This window comes from Tachypleus tridentatus, chromosome 2, assembly GCF_004210375.1.
Source record: "Tachypleus tridentatus isolate NWPU-2018 chromosome 2, ASM421037v1, whole genome shotgun sequence".
Lineage (NCBI taxonomy): Eukaryota > Metazoa > Arthropoda > Merostomata > Xiphosura > Limulidae > Tachypleus > Tachypleus tridentatus.
Window position 1 is genome coordinate 105148257 of NC_134826.1, and position 22998 is coordinate 105171254.

Below are 22998 nucleotides of genomic sequence, written 5' to 3' on the forward strand. Positions count from 1 at the left end.
TATTGTATATGTCAAAAAAATTTGAACAAAAATATTTTCGGAATAAAATTATGAAGTAAGAAAGTGTGTAGCAGTTTCAGAAAATATTATTTTCTTATAAAAAGTAATCATGAATGGGAAGATGCTATTGTTTGAGATATTTGTTAGTGATCAGAAAAATGTAACTGTTCAAATGTTTGCAAAATACATAAACAATAATTTAAAAGCTCTCATAACTAACTTAATTTGACAAATTTTATAATAGTAGAATATGAAAAATTAAATGTTATAATTTCAGTGATGTTACTTATACACTAAGTAACACTTTTAAGTCCCTGAAGAACAGTACCAGAGTGATATTGTTTTAAATGTTTTATACAGAGAAACTCATTACAGAATTTATATTTCACCTGTACCCTAATGATTTTAAAGCAGTCTCCATCTCTTTTTTATTTATTTTTATTGACTTCAACTTGCCAAGAGTGAGTCTCACATGTGAAGAGTCCTACACAGTTTTTGATATTAGTATAAAAAAAGAACCTGGTGTGCTTTGTTATAAAGGTTGAACAAGACCATTGATCATTTCCATTCTTGAGGCTTTCTGGGGCAATGCCAGCTGGTTGGTTTATATTTTTTACAATAGTTTAAAGTAAAAAAAATATATATATATACTTTTTTTTTAATCCAGTGAAACAGTAGTTTATATGTTTGTCATTCAGGCCCACGCCACACTTCTATATACTTGTCCACAGCCAAGGTTTTGTAACATGTCCCCTCTTCTTTTCACAGTTGTCACACTACCGAGGCAGGAAGGGCATAAGTGTCTCATCTCTCAGTTCATTTTACAGATGTCAGAGTTCCACATTTAAAAAAATCGTGATTCCCATATGTAGGTTTGTTGCAACCAGTTCTTATGGGAAATAGTCTTTTCTGCATATCCCACAAGTGTAAGTTCTAACAGAAAATAATTTTAAATGAATGAAGGGAAGTGTGAAAGTTGTCCATGAAAACACTGTGCTGTAGTCCACTGTAGTTATCTTTGAGTCTCATTATTACACTATCTGCAAGACCCTTAGCTGGCATTTCTTCCTCCTTGCCTGTGTATATTTTAAACTTGAAAAAGTATCCATTCAAAGCTTCTGCCAGAATATTCTACTTGTCAGGTTTCTTAGATAGACACTGGAGGAAACCAATTCTACATTTTATATCCAACATTTGTTCATCTATTGAAAGTTGCCTGAAGAGCAGGAAACAGAGGTACCAAAAACAGTAGTTTACTAAGAAAAATAAATGTACATTACAATACGTTCTGAAATGCATCATAGATTTCAGAAGCTGTAAATATTACTCTACAGAAACAGCTACACTAGATTTTGAACATCTATGTGCTTAAACTTTTGAACAGATTTTATATATATTATAAATAATGTTTACTTATTTCTAGATAGTAAGACAATCTAGAATAAGGTAGTTAGAAATGCTAGCCAACACAAAATGGACGGTTCTTGTATTACTTATATTGGTTGATGTGTAAACATTGGCAAATAGGATGAATATTTGCTAAGCATGTTCACTAATTATTTTGTATACTTGTCCTGCTAAATTTTAAACACCCCTAAAGGTTTTAAAGCTAATACCTATATATCTTTAAAGTTTATAGGATTGTATTGGAGTAATACCATAAACATTTATACACACACTGAAAGTATTTCTTTGAGAAATTCACATTGCAAGTACAGTCATGTAAATAAGCAAATAAATTCTGTTACATTTTTAAAGCAGGAGATAAGTGGTGCCAAACATATGTTTGTTTTCTCTCAGAAGTAATTCACCTTTGTTCATTAAAACAGTAATGGCATAAGTTGTAAATCATTGTCTTAAGTTTGGCAAGTTTCAAAGTGTGTTGCTAAAAGTAAAATATAAAGTGGAAACAGAACTAAAAATGTTAGAAGTATAAACTGTGAACATAAGTACTTTGGAACTTTGTGATCTATACTAAAATAACTAATTTAATTTGCTCTTTACAGCTGTTCCTTTCAGTATAGCTTCATTACTTATCTGTACCCTTTAGTCAAGTACACTGAGAAAAATAACAAAGAAAATATAAGGATTAACTGAAAGAAAAATGTTTGGTATATATTGAGGAGGTTTTGGAGATTACATAAATGAAAATAGTTTTCACACGAGGAATATTATTCTTATAATGTTGATTATCCATTGAAAATTTATTTTATTACTGAGTACCAGAAGTCATGAGCAAAATTACAAACAATTGTAATAAAAATATTTTATTTAAACAATCTGTTGTGTTTTTTTTGTGTTCAAAAGTTTTGTAGTTTTGTGATGATATGCATACATTATCAAAAGTCATTGTCTGATTAATATCATGGTTACTTTGTTGGTTATATGATATGCCACTTGAAATACATCCTGTAACTATATAGTAAATGTCAGCTTGTATTGATGCATTGAATATCACTATCAGTAAGATGACTGAACTGAAAGTAAGTTGCCTCATGCAATTCTAGCTTGTATTAATGTATATGATATTATAAGCAGTGTGAATTGAGCTGGAAATGTTTGTCTTAATACAACCTTGTATGAATCTATAGGATATTGCAACCAATTGCTGTAGTATTAAAATTACTCACATAATTGATGTGTACTTTGTTCGGCTGATATTTATGATTTCTATAGCAATTGTTATCTTGGAATTGTCCCATTGATCCAGCTTTACAGATAATTAAAGCATATAGGAACTGCTTTAATGAATGTTTTTTTTTCATGCCTTGTTTGATCTGTTTTTGCTGTTTGTTGAAGCATATAGATTTATACAGATGGAACAATTTCAATAAAAATTTTTCTTCATGTCTTTGCTTGTTTGATCTAGTTTTGCTGTTGACTGAACTATATTGTTTAATGTGAATCGAAGTATCTTGATAACAGTATTTCCGTAAAATAATAAAATATGTCTATATATATTGAAATCTTTTTCTTTTTTCCCATGGATACCAAAAACTTCAGTTTCTGTTGATCAGTTTATTCAAAAGTATAGGTTATTAGTGGGTAACTTCTTTAAACAACAACAACAAAAACTTACAGATGTGATTATTTGTTAAAATACCATGTCTTTGAAAGAACATTTTATCTGTTCAACTTGTGTATATAATTAACAGTAATTTGTTCCTATGCATTATGCTATGTTCAGTCAAATTGTTATTGAAAGAACCAAACGTATGACTTTTTTTCTTATCTCATTTTCTTATGTGAATGCATTTTCCCATCTTCAGTGGTTTCTAATTCTGTATTATGATGTGTAAACTATCAAAAAAAACTTTTGTTAGAGAAAACTCGTGACAAAAGTGTTCTCTGTTTTGGAAGATAAAATAGGCCTACGATGGTTTTATTGTTATGAAATATTTGTTCTACAGTAATTTCTGTATACTGAATCCCAAAATATCCATTTTTCTCTATCATGTACAGATTATTCACTAACTGTCATATATGCATTTATGTAAGTAAATCGTTTTCATTGAAACTGGGTCACATTTTGTTATGCTTAAAATATTGACAACTGCTGGTTATAAGTTTCTCTAGACCAGTTGTAGTCTGAGAGAGAGTTATCAATCATTGTAAATCTCACAAGAATGAGCTGCTATTATATGAATGTTTAATGAACTATGTGACATGTTATTTCTGAATAGTATTTGTTTGTCCATGCAATTTGACATTTTCTTTCAATATTATTTACTCATTGTGATATTTGTTGTATTTGTAGTAAATTTGATCTAAATAAGATTTTTTTTTCCCTTTCCCATTTGTAAAAAATTCTAACATGATAAACAAAAATTAATATTATTTTTAAATTTTGCATTGCTGAATTATGGAAAATCTATTATTAAAATCAAAACAACTTTTATGAAGTTTAAATTTGCATGTCTGTGTAATCACAAAAAGAATTGTAGTAAGAGGAAATGTTCTATATTTTTGGAGATAAATATGAGAATTGTAATAGAAGGAAGTTTATTTCTGAAGATAAGTATATTAAGACTTGTAATAGAAGAAAGTATTTTCTGTTTCAGGAGAAAGTCACAGCAATATAAGGGAATGTTAGTTATTTAAGGATATAACTCTAATAAGACTTGTGATAGAAGGAAGTGTTCTCTTTCAGGAGATATCCATGGGAATTTCAGGGACTTAGTCTGTTTTGAGAAAGCCTTGTGGAGAATGGGTCCTTTATTAACCCCATCAAATTTTTTATTTTTGGGAGATTATATTGACCGTGGAGAGTATGGTGTGGAGGTAGGTTTTCTTCATTGGAGGTATATGTGGTATTGACGTTACATACCTTGTTTTCTTATTTATGAAAAGGGATTGGTGTATAATATTAGGTTATAGTGTAGGTTACAAAAAATATGTAAGAGATGTAAATTCAATTATTAACTTCAAAATAAATTAATAAAACTGGTCCTGAAAAAAGAGTATTTTAGTGAGAGTAATATCAGTAGTATTTGAGACATGCCTATCTTGTAGTTTCAGTAAATTATAAGATTAATAACAGTTTACTGTTAATGGTCTGGTGTTCTGAACAGACGACAGAATGCAATGAGAGCTTTAGTCATACTTAAATAAAACTACTAAAAGATGTCTTTCAGTGAAAACTAATAATTCACAATCTATCATGATTAAGTTTGAAATAAATATTTAAAATATTTAGTGGTACACATTTCAACTTTTCAAGAACTTTTGAAACAGTTAATTTAAAACTGCTAAAATTAAGGCTATATAATAATATTTAAAATATTCTATTTCAAAGCAAATGTACTTTGCTTTTTTTTGTTTGTTTTCAATATTAAATAATTTATAGAAGAATATATATAGCTGCTAGTCTAGAGATATGGTTAAAGGATAACTTTACCTGCAATTGGTATAAAGGACAACAAGAAATGAATGTTATTACAGGATAATATTAAATGCTATGGATGCAAAGGATAATAAAATACTAAAATATAATAACATAGAGAAGTTAGAGTACAATTGCCATAAAGATTAACTTTTGTAATGAAATAAATATCAACAATTCAATATGGTTTGTTTTTTTGTATTATTATGTTGTTTTAAAAATATCATTATTTTTTACAGGTTGTGGCATACCTGTTTTCACAGAAGATTCTTGCACCTGATAGATTTTTTCTGTTGTGAGGAAACCATGAAATTAGGCATGTGCAAAAAATGTTCAGTTTTCATAGGTATTGTACTTTATCATAGCTTTATAAACAGTAAGTTTATTTGAGTCTGAAACTGTTTAGTCTTTACAGGTATTAAGTTCTGTACCAAAGCTTTAACTGCAAGTTCACTTTAACTTTTTGAGAAGTTAAACATAATCATTCTTAGCTTTAATTGTTTGAGAATGTTCTCAGATCACTGGAATTGAGCTGTAGTGCCTGTTGTAGGACAAGTAGGTGGCAGTAGCTAAAAGTAGCTGTGTTGCAGTGTGCCAGAAATGTGGCTATTACAAATATTCTATATACATTCTTAGTTAAAACATCAACTTAGTGTCATATTTCCTTGAAATATATTTTTAGAATGCATGAGAATATTGGTATATTTTTTTGTTTTCTGTTGTTGTTGCTTATAGGGAATGCTTATTTAAATTTGGAGAGAAACTGGGTGAAGAAGTCTGGGAAGCCATCAACACTTGTTTTGATGTGATGCCTGTTGCAGCTGTTGTAGATGCTAAGGTACTGTATTTAAAACTGAAAGAGAAATCATGTCATAATTGCTATAAAGTCAATTTGAAATAATTAAACTTTTAATGAGTTTAATTTGGAACTGTTGTACTTGTAAAAATTACCTACTTCATTACTGTTACTTTTCTGCTGGTTATATATGACAGCCCTACTATTAGAAGCATCCTATATAACACCATTTTTCTTGGAAAGAAGAAACACCTCTAGATAGTAGAAAGGTCATATCTTGACAAAGAGAACCACTACTAGATGATAAGAGGGTCATATATGTGACATCTTGTTTTTTTGCAAATAGAACCACCTCCTACTGATATGAGGGTCATATATGATAACTTGGTAAGGAGAACTATTTAAATGGTAAGAAAGTAATATATGATGCCTTTTTTCATTTGTAACAAAATATTTGTTCCTAGGTAAATTTTCCTTAAAATTAATTACTGAACCAACTGCTGGACAAAAACCTTTCAGTGGAATGTCAGTTCTTTGGCAGACCTTCCCTAAAAGTAATTACTGAAACAATTTGTATGGGATGAAGAATTTCTAACAAAATATTGATCCCTAGGCAAATCTTCAATAAAGGTAATTAATGAACCAACTACTGCATTTATATATATGTCAATTGTTAGGTTGACCTTTCTTAAAAGTAGTTATGAACCAACCCCTACCTGGTGAAGAATTTATAATAAAATGTTTGTCCATGGGCAGAGTTTCCTTAAAGAGTAATTATTGAATCATCTACTTCATAACAAAGAATATCTAGCATATTAGTTCTACCTTTTAAGGTGGGAGACTTTAGAAACGTCATCCTCTACATTTGTACACAACAGTCAGTTGCTGTTCATTCTATAAAGTTTCATCTACCTATAAAAGTTGTGTGTATCATTTTTATATGAACTCAAAAAAATATGAAAACTTTGTGAAATAGCTAAAACTAGGCTGAATGTTGCATGAGAGAATATTTGATATTTCGCGTAAGAATGACTAGGCATATTTGTCCCATTTAAGTTTGATCTGTGAACAAAATTTTTATTCTTCCTGCATGTCTTTTTGTTATTTTATACTTCAGGTGTTTTGTGTACATGGAGGTATTCCACCTCCCTGGTTTGGAGAAGGTTTAGTTGAAGTCATATTGGATATACCTACACCACTACAAAACCCAGAATTGCAGAGTCAATTGGCCTGGGAGTTAATGTGGAGTGATCCTATTAGGTTGGCTACATATCAGCTTTTATATTTTATATGTGAAGAACTGTGTGATATGAAGGTTTTACTAAAACGGTTTGAGTTAACTTTAGTAATGTCTATAGCCAGTTTAGGGCTATAAAGGTAATGATAGTTCAACATATCTAAATTAAGATCAGTAATGTCTTTCATAGTTAGTTACCAAAGGGGTATATCATACCTGATTAACTCTTAGTTGTATATTATAAGTTTAGTTTCTTTTGAGTTGGTATTTGTTTTATAACCTTAACTTATGTTAATATTGTTGTTGATTTGTTTCTGTTTGGTCAGGTTGCATTTTCCTTATTGATTGTGTTGAGATTTTTTTCTTATGTTAGGATAAGTCTTAATATAATTTGGTAGATGAAATATTGACCACAGTAGATAAGTATTCCTCTTAGCCAGGAGACACTGACAGAAGAGGAAGAAAAGCTACTGCAGGACACAGATGGTTTCATTGACAATAAAAAACGTGGTACAGCTCATACTTTTAGTGCTGATGCCCTGGAGTCCTTTCTCAAAAGGAACAATCTTTCTCATGTGGTTCGAGCCCATGAAGTGCAGCAGACTGGCTTCCAGGTAATGTGAACTTGCATTCATGTAGGCAATAGATTATCAAGACATTATTAGAATTGTGAAAGCTGTAGTTAAAGCAGTCTCAGCCATTCATTTGATGATTTTATGAATCAGTATTATTACTTATTTCCAAATTGATAATCTATCTATTATCAAATAGTTTTCTCAATTTGTGCTGCCCTTTATATGTGCAGTTTTTGCTCACCATTAGCCTTGATGCTCACATAATTTCTCATGATATAAATGCTCTGTAACATGCAAATGAGCATGTGACAACCCTATACCAATAGAAGTGTGACACACTCCTAGTGTGACTGACTGTCTGTAAAATATAGTGCTATAATCTCATCTCTATTTTGCATTCAAGTGTGCAGGCATGCTCAGCTTTTTTCCTGTACTTACAGTTCTTGCATGCACTTTTGGTTAATTATAATGTGTTTTCACACTTTTTAGTTTGTTGTCACTTGTTTGCTGCTTACTTAATATTTGTGAAATATTTTTCTTTTTCATTTCCACAAAATGGACTCTTAACTACACTACCTTCTATTACACTGTGTAACACAAATTTTGTTCCTGGATAGTATGTGTTATTTCTTAATTGCTTATGTTGTAAATGTACAGAAAATGACCATTATTCCCTTCAAGCTTTGCTTTTGTGACCTGGATAATGAAATTTAGAAATTAACCTATTTTCTACATAAAAACGAACAAATTTGCACATTTTCATTTACATAAGGTCTGAATAAAACAAAATGAATCAAGATTTACATGTATTTATACTAAAGTTACACAAAAATGTTTAGAAGTGACTAGTTTTTTGAGATTTGTGACTGTAATGTAAATCACTTTAATGTATCAGCCCCCAAATATAGTCTCCCAACATGTTTTCATTATATGCTTTCAGGTTACAAGAGCAAAGTTTGAAGAGAAAAATAGGTCTTTTCCATTTACTTTAGGCATAAACAATTGGGAAATAACACTTCCTGCCTAGGAACAAGGAAAAGTAAAAATTTTGTTACATAGTGTTATAGATCTGGTTACTACTAATCTACCACTACTTATTACTTCTGTGAATTTTTCAGGAGGAGGTTTTTGCCATGATGCACTGTGAATTGTAAACTATTTTGGCCAACTGTGTCTGGAACCTCGGCCATATCTCCCATTTCTGTGGGATTCTGGGTCCTGAGAAAGAGGATTTGGACAGCCTTTTATACACCATCTCGTGTTAACTCTCTGGATTTCCTTCATCCTTCTTTAGCATTTATGGACAGGAATGCCCAGGTATGTTACCTATAACATCTCTTCCTTTCACCTCCTTTTCAAGGCTATTCTTTCACATTAGTGCACTTATCTTCCTCAGCCTTCTCTTTAACCATGACTCCTCTATTGTTGATATTTCTTTGGCAGAGATTCCTTCATGTCTTGTATGCCTACTTACTTCCTATTTGTAAGACTTCTGTCTTGCCACTTTTTTATTCCAGTGTCTTTTGGGGTATTTCTGATCCTTTGGAGTCTTGCATGTAACAATATGTCAGCGTGCCTCTAATTTTTTTTCTCCTACCCTGTACACCTGTTCCTGTGTATTTGATTATTAGTGTCAGCCTCTGTTGATTCCTGGGTTCTTGATGTTCTAATATAAGGACTGTTCCTTTAATTTTTTGCTCTTTTATTTTCATGATTGATTTTCTTTTTCCTCTTGGAGACCCCATTTCATGCAAATGTCTCTTGGAATCAGTTCATGATCTTTTGCACAAGGAAACTATCAAACAGATATTTCACAGTTTTTGGTATTTTATTCCTGGTCGTTTTTGGTTTCCCAAGATATCTGGAGATTAGCATCTTGTCATAAATTTGTCCAACCTACACTCCCCTTGGTGTAGATTCCTGTATGTGATGAGGGGACCTCCCAGGGAATGTTCTGTTTTTTCAGTTTACCTCCTCTGGGATCTAAACATTCATCCATATGTTTGCCATGCGTGGTGACACGTAAAGGTGAGGAGTGGATCTTGGTGGTTGAGGGGTCCAACTCTAACACACCATTTTGGCCTTAAGTTCCTATAGATGGACAGCCTTGGGGTGGTCCCCTAGGATCAGTTGGGTGGTCCACTTGAGCTCGGGTCAACCAAGTACCAGTGTTGGATGTTCTCAACAGATGTTGTGGACATTGTACCTGATGCTGGTGTTTGGGTATAGTGCTCATGAAACCCTGGCATTGCCTCAGCATCCTTGTTTGGCATTGTAGTGCTTCCCCTCATAGGGATCCATGATGGGTGGGGTCAGTGGGCACTGAAATATTCCTTTTTTTATTATTATGGATTCTCCAAAAAAAACTTAAATAAAATAGTGAAAAACAGTTCATAGATAAACAATCACGTCTTGAAGATTTTGAGCAGCAATCTTCAACATCTGTAACACCTGAACCTCATTTTCTTATAGTACATTCTCTTTCAGGCAAATTTTTAGGGCAAATGTTTCCCTTTCTCATTCAGAAGGGACTAGAGGGACTTGCTGCCTCTCCAAAGGCAGTAAAGAAGCTTCGATCTGCTGAAATTGGTGGAAACATTCACATTTCAACACAGTGAACTCCTCTTGCATTCAAAGGCAATTGGGGATGTACCTGTTGAGGTTACACCTCATGCTATTTTGAATTCATCACGAGGAGTTATTGTTGAGAGGGATTTGAAGAATATCCCCCGAGTCAGAGGTTCTCACTGGTTTCTCCACCCAAAGAGTTTCTGCAGTGAGGCGTGTCTCCACTTGCAAAGATGGAATTACGATGTCGACCAGTGTCCTCATTCTTACATTTACATCACTATGTTCACCTGATGCCATCAAGGCAGGTTATCTTAATTGCATGGTACAGCCATACATTCGAAACCCTCTCAGATGTTTCCAGTGTCAGCATTTAGGTCACTCGAAAATGTCATGTCGTGGTTCCTTGACATGTGATCGTTGCGGTAGCAAGAAACATCATGCCTGTGAGTGTGAAACAGACCCTCATTGCACCGAATTCAATGGATCTTACTCATCTTAATTTTGTTCTTTATCTAAATGGTTGGAAGAAAGAGTTGCAGCATTTGAAGACAATTCAAAACATTACTTACCCTGAGGCTTGAAAGTTGCTGTCTACCACTTCATCTCAGATGTATGCTGCTGCCCTTCATTCCACTACTACAGTGGGAGTGCAGTCAGGTCTCTCTGTGCCTCCAAAAGAATCATTCTCAATCTAAATGAAAAAATCTTTTGCCCCCATGGTTAAAAAAGTTGATGAATCAATGTCATTACCCATCTCTGTCCCTAACATTCATTCCAGCAAACCCTAAGATCCACTTCCTTTCATTCTGGGTATGGGCATTTCTTTGGGTACACCTTCTTCTCCCACCCAAAGATGCAAAACGATCATTTGTTCACATCCTCAGTTGCTGGAATCCTCTTCCAACAACAAAGACCTGCCCAATTGACCCAGGGCAGAATCCATGGAGGTTGACAGACCTCCCTTGAATAAAGACAATGAAGAAAAAAGACGTGGTTGTAAACAGAAGGGCTCTCCACCCAATTCACCTGCACGTAAATGAAAATGGCCACCTCGATACAATGGAACTGTAGAGGTTCACATTCTTATCTGGATGGCATCAAACCACTGATTGCTTCCTACCATCCTGTATGTCTTTCCTTACAGGAAACATTTCTGAAACCTGCCGATACAGTAACCTTTCAGCAGTTTTCCTTCACACTACTGACCAATTGCTTTTACAAGGTGGCTTTGTAAGATCTTAAAGAGGATGGTTACTGCTCATCTTGTTTGGTTCCTCGAATCAAACAACCTTCTCTCGCCCACCCAACTTGGGTTCTGATGAGAGCACTCCACTGTGGGGACCACCTGCTTCAACTTAATGTCAGTCAGAGAAGCCATTCTCAAATGAAAACATCTTGTATCAATATTCTTTGACATTGAGAAGGCTTATGATACAACATGAAGGTATGGCATTTTACAAGATCTCCATTTATGTGGGTTACGTGGCTATTTTCCCATTTTTCTTAAACATTTTTTAATGGATAGGCGATTTCAGCTTCATGTGGGTTTGACACTTTCCCAATCTTTTCTACAGGAATGGGCTGTTTGTTGATGACTTTCACATCTCATGTCAGTCTTTGAACATGATGTATATTGAGCAGCAGCTACAGACTGCCCTCAATCATTTCCTGAAGTGGACCACAGCATAAAGTTTAAGCTTCTTTCTCTCAAAACCATTTGCATGCACTTTTGCCACAAATGGGGTATTCACCCTGATCCTGAACTCTGTATCGGTGAAGTTGTGCTACCTGTGCTCCCTGAGACAAAGTTTTTGGGGCTTATCTTTGACTGTAACCTGACTTTTATACCACACATGAAGCAGCTACAGATCAAATGGACAAGAGCACTGAACATCCTCTGTGTTCTCTTTTCTACCACTTAGAGAGCAGATCGACGTTCTATGCTAAAGATATATCGTGCTCTTATTCGATCAAAACTCGAATATGAATTGCTGGTCTATGGCTCTGCCAGGCCATTGGTCCATTGGTTCCATGCTAAAAATATATTGTGCTCTTATTCGATCAAAACTTGAATATGAATCGCTGGTCTATGGCTCTGCCAGGCCATTGGTCCTAAAATTGCTCAACCCTATTCATCATCAAGGATTTTGTTTCTGCACTGGGGCTTTCTGCACTTCCCCTGTTCCAGGCTTATACACAGAGTCTCATGAACCTCCTCTACACCTCTGCTGTTTACAACTGTCTTCACTGTGTGCTACAGAACTTCAATCCTTACCACGTCGTCCCACCTGGGTTATATTTTTTTCCTCAGTGGGCCATGCTTTTTCAGAACAACCAATCTGCCATTGCTCCTTTTGGCCTTTGTACCCAAGGCAGTTGGATGAATTAGGTCTGTCCTTGGATAGCATTGCTATGTTCACTGGTCAGCCCATCCCACCATGGCTTATTACAGTCCCCAAATGTGACCTTCCTTTAAGTCATCTGTGAAAAGGAGATACTCCTGATTGGAAATACTGTCTGTTATTTGCTGAACTGTATGCTGTTTCTCTTGTCCTGGATCACATAGAAGCTAAGCAGTACTAAAATTTCACTATTTATACTTATTTGCTTAGTTTTCTACTGACCCTGGAATTGCTTCATGTTAATTCTCACTCTTTTCTTGCTGATATTCAAAACTAACTGGCCCATTTCTTTTTAACATCTACTTCTATCCAGTTTTTCTGGATATCAAACCACAATAGTATTTGCTTGAACAAGCTTGCTGACACAGCAGCTAAATCTGTCTGCTCTGGCTGTTCCATACATGCCAGTTGGCAGTTGACTTGGAGTGAGCAATGTGAAAACAAGCTTTTCCAAATAAAACCCTCTATTGGGCTTTGGCCTTCTTGCATCCATAAGGATAAGAAAGAGGAAGTTGTCCTAACTAGATTATGCATTGGTCACAGTTTTTCAATTCATTGTTTTCTTTTATCTGGGGCTGATGCACCTGTGTGTTGTCTGTATAGCACTCGGGTCACAATAAGCCAAATTTTACTGTCTTGCCATCATTATGACTCTCAATGATGGCACCATTTTAAAAACGTTTTTTCCCAAGGTTTATCCATAACATTAGACAGTGTTATTGGCGATGGTGACACTGTCCACCTTAGAAATGTTTATAGTTTTTAAAGGTCATTTAATCCTATTTAAGTTGTTTTTTTAATTTAAAAAAAAGGTCTAATGTATAATGTGATTACCTTTTAAGGATCAAAGTGCATTTACATCAATTTGAAATTAGAAAATGGCCTTAACATCAAATAACTCGAAACCAGAACTGGAAAGGCCAACTTCAGGTGTCTAACGCTGACGTTTGAACTACTTGTTAGTCATCTTAGGGAGTTATAATAATTAAAATTTTGCTACCTGTCTTTTAAAACTTGTATTACTTTACATTTTGAAAATGGCCATAATGTCAAATAACTTTAAACCACGACTGGAAAGGCCAACTTCAGGTGACTAATGCTGATTTTTGAACTTACCCATTAATCATCCTGGTGAGTTATGATAATTACAATTATGCTAGAGAAAAGTCCTTCACAACTTGTATTACTGTAGTTTTTCTCTTACCACTGTACACTAGATGTAAAAATTGGATTAAATGCTATTTATGTTTCTAATTCAAAAATTAAACTTCATTTTGCTTTACCTTAACTTCCTTTTATGAATTTTAATAATTTTACTTTAATTTTAACTTTTTACTAGATGTTTGGTGCAGATAGCCTAGTTGCTTTGCATCATAAAATACCAAACCAACCAACCGAAATTATATTGTCATCCTCTTAAGGTTCACCATGCAGTCTTTCATTACCCTTCCTTGGTTATTTACTCCAGGTCTCTGAATAGTTAGGATCAACATATGAGATGCTAATCTTCATATCCTTATCTTTGGTTTGTTCACAGGAGGTCAGATATTTAAATTCTGTGCTCTTTCGATCTGGCATCAACACCAATTATATTCTATTGTGTGGTCAGTGCCTTTTCGTACCATCTCTACACTTGGGGTTTGCAGTTTCATCATTATACAGATGACTTTTCACTCCATCTCAACAAGCCTCTCACAGAAGTTCCCATTTTCTTGTACAAGAGGCAGTGTGTGTAGTATAATTTATCAAGATGGAGAAGTCCTATCTCACTAACATTCAGTAATTTATCCATTTGGTAGTGTTTTTCAATACCTACATCAGCATGGTCTATCTTTCTTCTCTTTGTCTAAATTCAACATGCTCTTGATTTCTTTCCTTCTCTACCTGTGTGCCCTGGTTCTTTCTCCTTCGAGAACTTGTGCTTCTATGGAAGCCCTCATACTCTGTGATTGTGCAGACATGCATTGGCTTCCATCAGTGTTCCACAATCAGTGGAATCCCTTTAAGAATCTGTTGGACTATACTATCCTCCTCTCTCCTTTCCTATAAGTTGACTTTGCCTAGTGTCTTGATAGAGACAACACTTCAGTTGTCATTCCTCTGCCTCCTCCCTCTCCCAGTTTGCAATTTTTTACAGATGCTTTTCTTACAAGATAGGAAGCGTATCTGGATTGTCATATCTATGTTCATTGGGCATGTGTCAGGCCTCGAATTATTTTCTACCTTTAATTTGAAGCCATTTGGTTGTTATCCATTTCAACAATTTTACCATTGTCTCTTACATTCACCAACAAGTGGCACCCATTCCCATTTGTTTTGATATTAAACATTGGATCTGCTTTTTTGGGCCTGATCTCAAAATGTTTTATCTGGTTCCAGTTGGTCTAAATTTTTTAATGAATCAGGTATCTAGTTCTGACAGGATTTTACTTATTTGAGAAGCAAGAGACCTTCTCCATATTTTTGTGGCTATGCTTCCTGTTTAGTATTCCTCTTCTTGATGCATTGGCCATCAGTATTGCCAGACTCCCCTTCTTTTGGTCTCCAGTTACACATCTTTAAGTTTTGGCAGTGGGTGCCTTCAGTAAGGATTGGGCCAATCTTTACCTTTATGCTTATTCTACTATCTGTTTTATACCTCCTGTTTCTCTCCCTTATCAATGCCACTTCATATAGAGTCCTTCATAGAAAGTCAACTGTACTAGAAGGATGTCATACTCCTTATTGGTGGAAGGTTGTTGCATGCTCATTTACATGCTACAGCACAGATATACCATGAGAAATTGTCAGGGTAAGTAGGAAGATCAAGGCTGAGCATGAAAATTGATCAGAAATACATTTTCAGTGTAGGAAAATGTTAGCGATAATGTTGTATATACTTTATGATGTGATTTTACACATATTTCAGGTGCAGCAAAAAGGCAAACTATTGACAGTTTTCTCTTCGTCTCACTACTGTGGTGGAGCCAATGAAGCTGCCTGTGTTTTAGCTGACCGCTACAAGCTCAGAACCATACGACTGGACACAACCTGAAACTTGTTTCACCCAACTATCCTTGGTACTGAGAAACTGGCATTCTATCAGACTTGCCTGGTGGAGATACACCTCAGGTATTCATGAGATTGAACCAACCTGAGCATGTTTGCAAGGGAGAAGGAAGGATTCTGTTTATCAGTTGTTTACTTTCACTTTGAATTTATCCATGGATTTTTTTATTGTTATACTTTTTCAGCAAATAGTTTATTTTTATGGCTAACATTATTTAGTTATGTAATAGCTGTACACATGAGACTGTTTTCCTGTCAACCATTCAAAAGCTAGGTTGGGAATACATCCATTAACAAGTTGAGACAGGCTTATCTGTATTTCCAAGGTGATTATGCTACATTGTTTTGGAAATTTCCTTATGTGTACAAAGTTGATACAGGTGTTATATTACTTGTCAAGTTAGTTTTATAAGTGAAAAAAAATGTTTCTAGTCTAATGTATGAACCAATGCTATTTAAGTGACTGGTTTTGTATATGCTGTGTCGTGCCAACTCTGAGGAGAATTAATAACAGTTTGGGTTGTTTATAACAAAGTTATTGTGATCATTCTACCATTTCCTCTAGACATTTCTTCTCTTTGCATGTGGTTGTACAAGTCACAACTTTTCTATTATAACAAATTAATTTGTGTGCAAGAATGATTGAAAAAAAGATTTAAATTTCCTTTTAACTTTTTTGAGTTTGCTAAAAAGTATATGAATATTGAACTAGTTCATTTTTAAATATTCAAGCTCACTTTTCATTGGATTACTTAGTTGTACAAACGTGCTGGAAAATCAAATGTAATATATTAGTTGGATTAAGCAATTAGCTTTCAAAGTCTCTTGGTGATCTTATTCAGGAACAAATATTTAGTGTAGCCCAAAATCTAACAGTCATTGCATTCCTTTTTTTTTAAGACAACTTTTCTCTGATATTTAATTCACCTTAGATAATATATTTAATGTTTTAATTGTTTAATTTCATCTTATTCTTTCACTTTGTACTTTCTTCAAGAAATTATTACATAAATATTTTCATATAAAAAATGTCAGTTATTTGTACTGCTATATGCTTGGTTAAAATATCTGTTTTACTTCATTTTCTAATAAATTACTTTAAAATGAGTCAAACCTTAACATGTTAATGCCATCAAAAAACTTCACAGACAAGAAACAAATACCAATATAAATAAATGCTCATAATATTCCAGAATTTAGGCTTCGTCTTAAATCTGTAAAGCTCAGACTATTGACATTCATACCTTAATGTTGTTTAACATATACACAGAAATGAAGACTCATGAAGATGAGAAACTCACTTGGTGTAAAAATGTATTTTCAAGATAGCAGGTATGGGTATTAGCACTTTAATTAAAATGAAATGCAGAACAATGTTTCAACCATTTTATGTCATCTTCAGGTTAACCTGAAGTTAACTTTTTGTTGACCTGAGAAGGTCCAAATGTTGTTCTGTACTTTATTTTAATATGCTAATATCCACACCAGCCATCTTGAGAATACAGAAATAAAAACTTTTGAATTTTGCAATTACTAACTTAAAATATACACTAAACTATTCCTGAATTCAAGAGTGCCATGATCCTCTGAAGTCATTCCCAAATTTTATTTTTTCACATATTCCTGTTTGCTGGTGTTCTAATGAAAGTGGTCGACCTTGGATCTACATTTACTAAAAGGTAATGAAGTAAATGTTGGGTACACTTAATCATCATAAGAAATTTCAATAAAATCAGATGGAAACTTTATTGATTTATTTTTGTCACACATACAAAGAAAAGAGTGAAAATGTTATTGCATTAATGGAAACAAATATAGAGGCACTGTTTGAGGAGATTGTTTTAAATGATACATAAATAGGTTCATAGTTTTAGTAAAATAATAACTGAATTCTGGTTAAGTGATAAGTTTATGGAATGATAAAATTTGGTGTGTTTTTTTTTCACTAAAAATCGACAACAATATCCTGCTTACATTGTTGAAAGCTGAGAAAATGAGAGTAAATACTTTATATACATCTAGTAGTTCAGTTTTTTAATGCATCTCTCATAACAAGTTACAGAGTTATGAGAGTTGTATTCAAAGTTTCGTAGGGTAATCATTTCTGTTTGTACATTGCCTGTGTCCACAAAATATTCAAACTTTAAAGGCACAAGGTTGTGTCTAAGGAAGGTATTGTTCATTTCTGAGAAGGTTATAAATTTACTTTGTGTTGCTTTATTGATAGTATTTTAGTGGTGGAGTTTATGGGTGTGAAAAAAAAAAAGATTGATCCCAGTTAAAAACACAGACTAACAATATAATGGAATGAAATTTCAAGTTGAAAATACCACATGATGGAGTTTGAGTATAAATAAAGCCTTTTAGGAAAGTATACAAAGAATTAGAGAAGTTTATACCCCTACATCCTCTTCTTTAACATTAGAACAAACACATAGTACATACACATCTTTGACTTATGAAAATGATAACGTACCAGAGAACTAAAGTGAAAGAATTCTGAATTGTTTTTAAGTTTACATTTAGAGGGAATGGCAAACCATACCGATGACTTTTTCCTTGAAGTGGAATCAATTTTGTAAACAAATTATTGAAGCATTTCTAGGAACTCTATTGTCAATTACAAATAAAAACTGCTGCTCTCTAATTATCAGCAAACAATAAGGTCCTTGGAGTTTGCCTAACAGTTAAGTGGTTGGTTGAATTTTGGTCTCAGATTGGTAATTTCCTGCTTGAGATTATTAATGAATTTCTAGAAACAAGTGAATATTGTATTGAAGTGCAATACTCATTATTTAATTTTGGCAAAAAAATTATGTAATTCATGGATCAGTGTGAATCTTTGCTATTCCTTTCAAGTAGAGTTTGATACAAGTAGTTTTAGTTTTTCTTTTATTTATCTTAGCTATATAACGATTTATTCATAATTGGAGAAAGAAAAATGGGTATTTAAAACGAATAGTGCTGTTCAGTGATCATCAAAGTTTTATCTTTTCATGATGATGGTATAAATATTTACATTAGACAGAAATCTGCATTTAAAGGTATTGAGAAAACAAAATAAAGGAATTTGAAATATATTCTGGATTAAAGTTCAATGGAGAAAAAATCTTTTGGTTTATGATCTTGCACTTGGAAAACACACACGGAAGAGTTCTCTGAGAATAAAAGTACTTGGACTTTATTTAGAAAATTCTTTAGTATGGATTCGAAGAAACTTGGATAGGTTTAAAAGTAATGTTGTGACTTATTATAGTTTCAAAATATGTTAAACTATTTTTGTCATTAAAAGGGAAAATATTAAGTTTTTTATTAGATTTGACATGTTGCATAGATTTTGGTATATTATTAAAATCTCAGATTTTGATAAATTATTTCCAAAATGTTTTAAATAGTTTGTTTGGATAAGTAGAAACACCTTATCACTGCTTTTCAAAAAAAATGTGATTATTATAATTCCAAATGACCAGTTGACCTATATTAATATATTTTGTCCATCTAGAGAAGATTTGATTAGAGATATTTAAAAAAAAAAAATTATCCAGTGTAATATTTGTTCAAGCAAATTGATAAATACATCGATCATTTAGTAGTTTAAAAGATAATGATACTAAAGATCAAGTTTTGATAGCTGTGGCAGGCAGAGCAAAGATAGCTCATTGAGTAGCTTTGTGCTTAAAATAAACTAAAACCAAACCTATTAATTTACAATTGAGACAGAAGAAAGTTCTTAAAATCAATAAACGTTATTTTTCAGAAGCAGGATATGATTAAAGAATTATCATTTTACATGCATTTGACAAATATCTTGTAAGTGTTAGCTTTTTTGGAAGCTCATTAGATTCTCTCTCTACATAATGCTGAAGGAGGTTTTAAAGTGTCCAATCTGTGACCACAATGGGAATACAGCCAGAAGTCGTGTCACTCACCACACATACAGTTGTTTATTGCATTTTCATAATGCTCTTCCCCCATCTTCATTTTGCCATGTTTGAAAAAATGACTGGACTGAAACTTAACTGACAAGGCCACAAGCTGTGTGGTTTCAAGTTTCTAGTTGCAAGCATGGTACAGTGTAGGGGTGCCTGTTACAATAATCATGACTGAAATTCTGTCAAAACACATTCTTAGTTTGTTTGTTGTTGTTTCTTTTCTTTCATTTAATTTCAGTCTCAGTCTGTTACAGTAATCTTGAGCATAACTAAATCTTTGTTTTGTCTTTATACTTTTTTTGTAACAAATATGTATCACATTACAATTTGAATAAAATGATTTAAAATGAAAATTATCATAAAAATTTGAAGTATTTGAAAACACAAACAAAAAGGATAGTAAAGTGAAATACCTATGGATGATAATCTCCCTAACCTGATGTCTCCTAACGACCAGTGTGAAAACTTTGTGAGGACATATCATCCTGGATGGAGTGAAACTTAGCATGTGTTGGTGACTAAGATACTTGGCTCACAATCTGACTGTCACAGGTTCAAATCTCTGTCACTAAACATGCCTTTTAGCCTTGTGGACATTATAATGTAACAGTCAATCACAACATTAGTTGGTAAAGTAAGTCAAGAGTTGTTGGTGGGTGGTGGTATTTAGATGCCTTCCCTCTAGTCTACCACTGTTAAATTATGGAAGGTTAGTGCAGGTAGCTCTCATGTAACTTTGCTCGAAATGCAAGCCAAATCAAATGCATGGAACATTGCTGCCATCTGGTAGTGGTTCAATATAGCACTGCGACATTCTGACGAATGATGATAATGAAAGGTGTAACTTTCATTTGAAAATTAGGGGAAAATTTTCATGAAACTGGGATACAAAAGAAATGTTTTTTTTTTAATGTTCATTTTTTTCGTTTTTGTCTTGTATTAATGAAAAGCATTAACTGAATGACCATTACAATGCTTTAAATCTTTAAAAGATCTAGGTGCATATTTTCAGCAAAACCATTTTGCTAATAACACTAAAAACCAGGTTTTGATACTCTTGGTGAGCAAAGCATGACCCTCTTCTTTTGCTGTAACTTAACTTGCTGTTTAGTTAACTTCAAATTGCCTTTTCCAACCAGTACATAACAAAAAAAACCTTTGTTTTTCTAAAGACAAGATCTGAAAATATTCCTGTGATGGGTCACTTATAGCAATAAATTCCTAGCAAAGTGTTTTTATTTTGAAGTGATCAAAATACTTTTGATGAATGTGGCAAACTGATATGCTCTTAAGATGGCTTTGTTTCAGAGAATTACAAAGCCAAGATCTTCAGCATTTTAAGAGCACTGAGGTTCTTTTCAGTTTCAACAGACAAGGCAGTAACAGCTAACAGTAATCTCACAAGAGTCTCAACCTAATATAAACGGTCACAGACCACTGACATGATGTCTCTTAAGATTTTTGTATCTTCAGTGCTGGAATTATAGGTGTATTTTGAGATGAACGTGGCTGTCTGAGGATTTATTGACTTCCTAGTCAACTCTGAGTAATAACATTGCCAGTTTCTCCAATTTTCTGGATATTCAAGGAGTTAATTGATCCTTTTGTTTTATTTTGTGCTTTGCTAAAACTTTCCTCACTTTTTTTTTGTGTGTGTGAAGAGAAGCTTTGACATGTTTCACTGCAACAAGCATTCCAGCAACGGTTTGTATTCTCTTTTACTAAAAGATGTTCAGGAACTCCCATTCCTTTATCACTTCAGTGGTTTGTATTAGTCTTAGAACTGATTTCCTTTCTATAATCTTCCCACAAGTCCATTTGTTTTACTTACTGAATCTGATGAGCAAGATGAAGGTCACCTCTTATGAACTAAGCAGTAATTGCTTGTAGTGGCTGAACACAGAGCAAATGGTTAGGATGTAAATAGTCCGTTATTTGGGGACCTCAGTTTCAAAGTAGTTTTGTTACTTCCCCTACATTACCTTGAATTTCATCAATTGTCCAAACAAGTATCTCAACTTGCTAACCAAATGCAAGGAACTCTGAATCATAAGAGATAGCTACCTGAGTTATGAGATTTACACAATGAGGATTGCAATGGACATAAAAGACTAGTGGCTGATCTTTTCTAAAAAAGGTCTCTGAACCAGAGTATTGGTTTTACATATTTGAAGCGCCATAGTCTGTTTGCCCACAGAGACCAGAAAGGAGTAGGTTGATTGATTGAGGTGCAACAAAATATTACTGACAGCCTTGGGTATTTTTTTTTCTGTTGATGATATTGCATAGAGGTCAACAAATTATTCAAGAGGCATCAGATACTGGAGTCAGATAAATTATTATTCAATACCAAATACATCTTGTATGTGTAAAAGAGCTGGTATGGGTTGAAAACATTTTTTATGTAGAGGAGCAAATAACGTTTCGTCCTTCTTCGGTAATTGTCAGGTTCACAAAGAAAGAAGTAACTGACTGATAGCTGACCACATGTTTAAAGGGGATTGTGTAATTAAGTGTAGAGGGCGTGCTTAGATGTTTGATTGTGCACCTGACAATGACCGAAGAAGGTCAAAACGTTGTTCGCTTCTTTACACAAAAAAATGCTCTCAACCCATACCAGCCATTTTTACATATATATTTTTCTCTACAAGTGACTTTTCTTGTCATCACGAAATACATCTTGTATTCCATCAGTGATCACTGTATATTGCAACAGTAGAAGAGAACTGACTTGTTTTGCAATCTCTCTTGCAATGGAGTTGCCTATTGAACTCAGAGTAGGTATAATTCTGATTACAAGTCAAACAATACTGTGTTTGGAATCATCCCCTGACCTTGACTTTAGCAGCTAACTTAGGTTTCCTTCCTCTTACTCATGACCTTTAAAAAAAAACTCTTACTATGCTAACACTACATTGTGCTTACAATCTTCCTGTTGTCGTGATATTAATGTACTAGAGAGCTGTGTGTCTACTGGTTTTGTCTCCTGAACATGAGTTTTACCACTACTTTATATACTTGGCAATCAACAGGTTTTGCAAACTTCTCTATAGCTTTTTATCCAATTTCTAAATCCTGAGGATGAAAATGAAGGGTCTGCATTTTTGGCAAGAAGTAATTTTCCCCACTAAATAATTTCATGTCATGAAAGCATAATATCTTTTCCAAAGAAGGCCTGTAGTGGAACGAGAAAAATGTTTTGAGCCTTTTCTTCTACAAATCAGGAGCCTTTTGTTAACTTTTGGTATATAATGAACCTTGGTTTGACTAATGTGGGGTATCTCCAAGGCCATTTCTTTTTGACCCTTCTAACATTGTGGCTTTTTATCTAAAATGCCTCTGTTGGTCAGGTGCTGATGTTCACCTGATAATTCTGTCTCTCCTCTTCACTAGTCTCCCTACATGCACTTCCTTTCTCTGTGGCACTGCTGCTCATACTCACCTGCTGCTGCACTTTTTCCGAAAATAAATATGATAAAAATACAAAATTCAGGTACCACAGTTAACCTCATAAAAATCAAAACTAAAGCTAAATTGTACTGTAGCCTTAAAATA

General features: G+C 33.7%; 1 pseudogene across 1 annotated transcript in view; it reads left to right on the forward strand.

The window, feature by feature from the left end:
• Positions 1–16617, forward strand: part of LOC143244759 (uncharacterized) — a 72859-nt pseudogene extending 56242 nt beyond the window's left edge. The window contains exons 12-17 of the transcript XR_013025301.1: positions 4151–4281; positions 5122–5228; positions 5618–5720; positions 6796–6938; positions 7352–7529; positions 15372–16617. The product of XR_013025301.1 is annotated as an uncharacterized LOC143244759 (transcript). The remainder of the gene's footprint in view (positions 1–4150; positions 4282–5121; positions 5229–5617; positions 5721–6795; positions 6939–7351; positions 7530–15371) is intronic.
• Positions 16618–22998: the final 6381 nt, after the last annotated feature.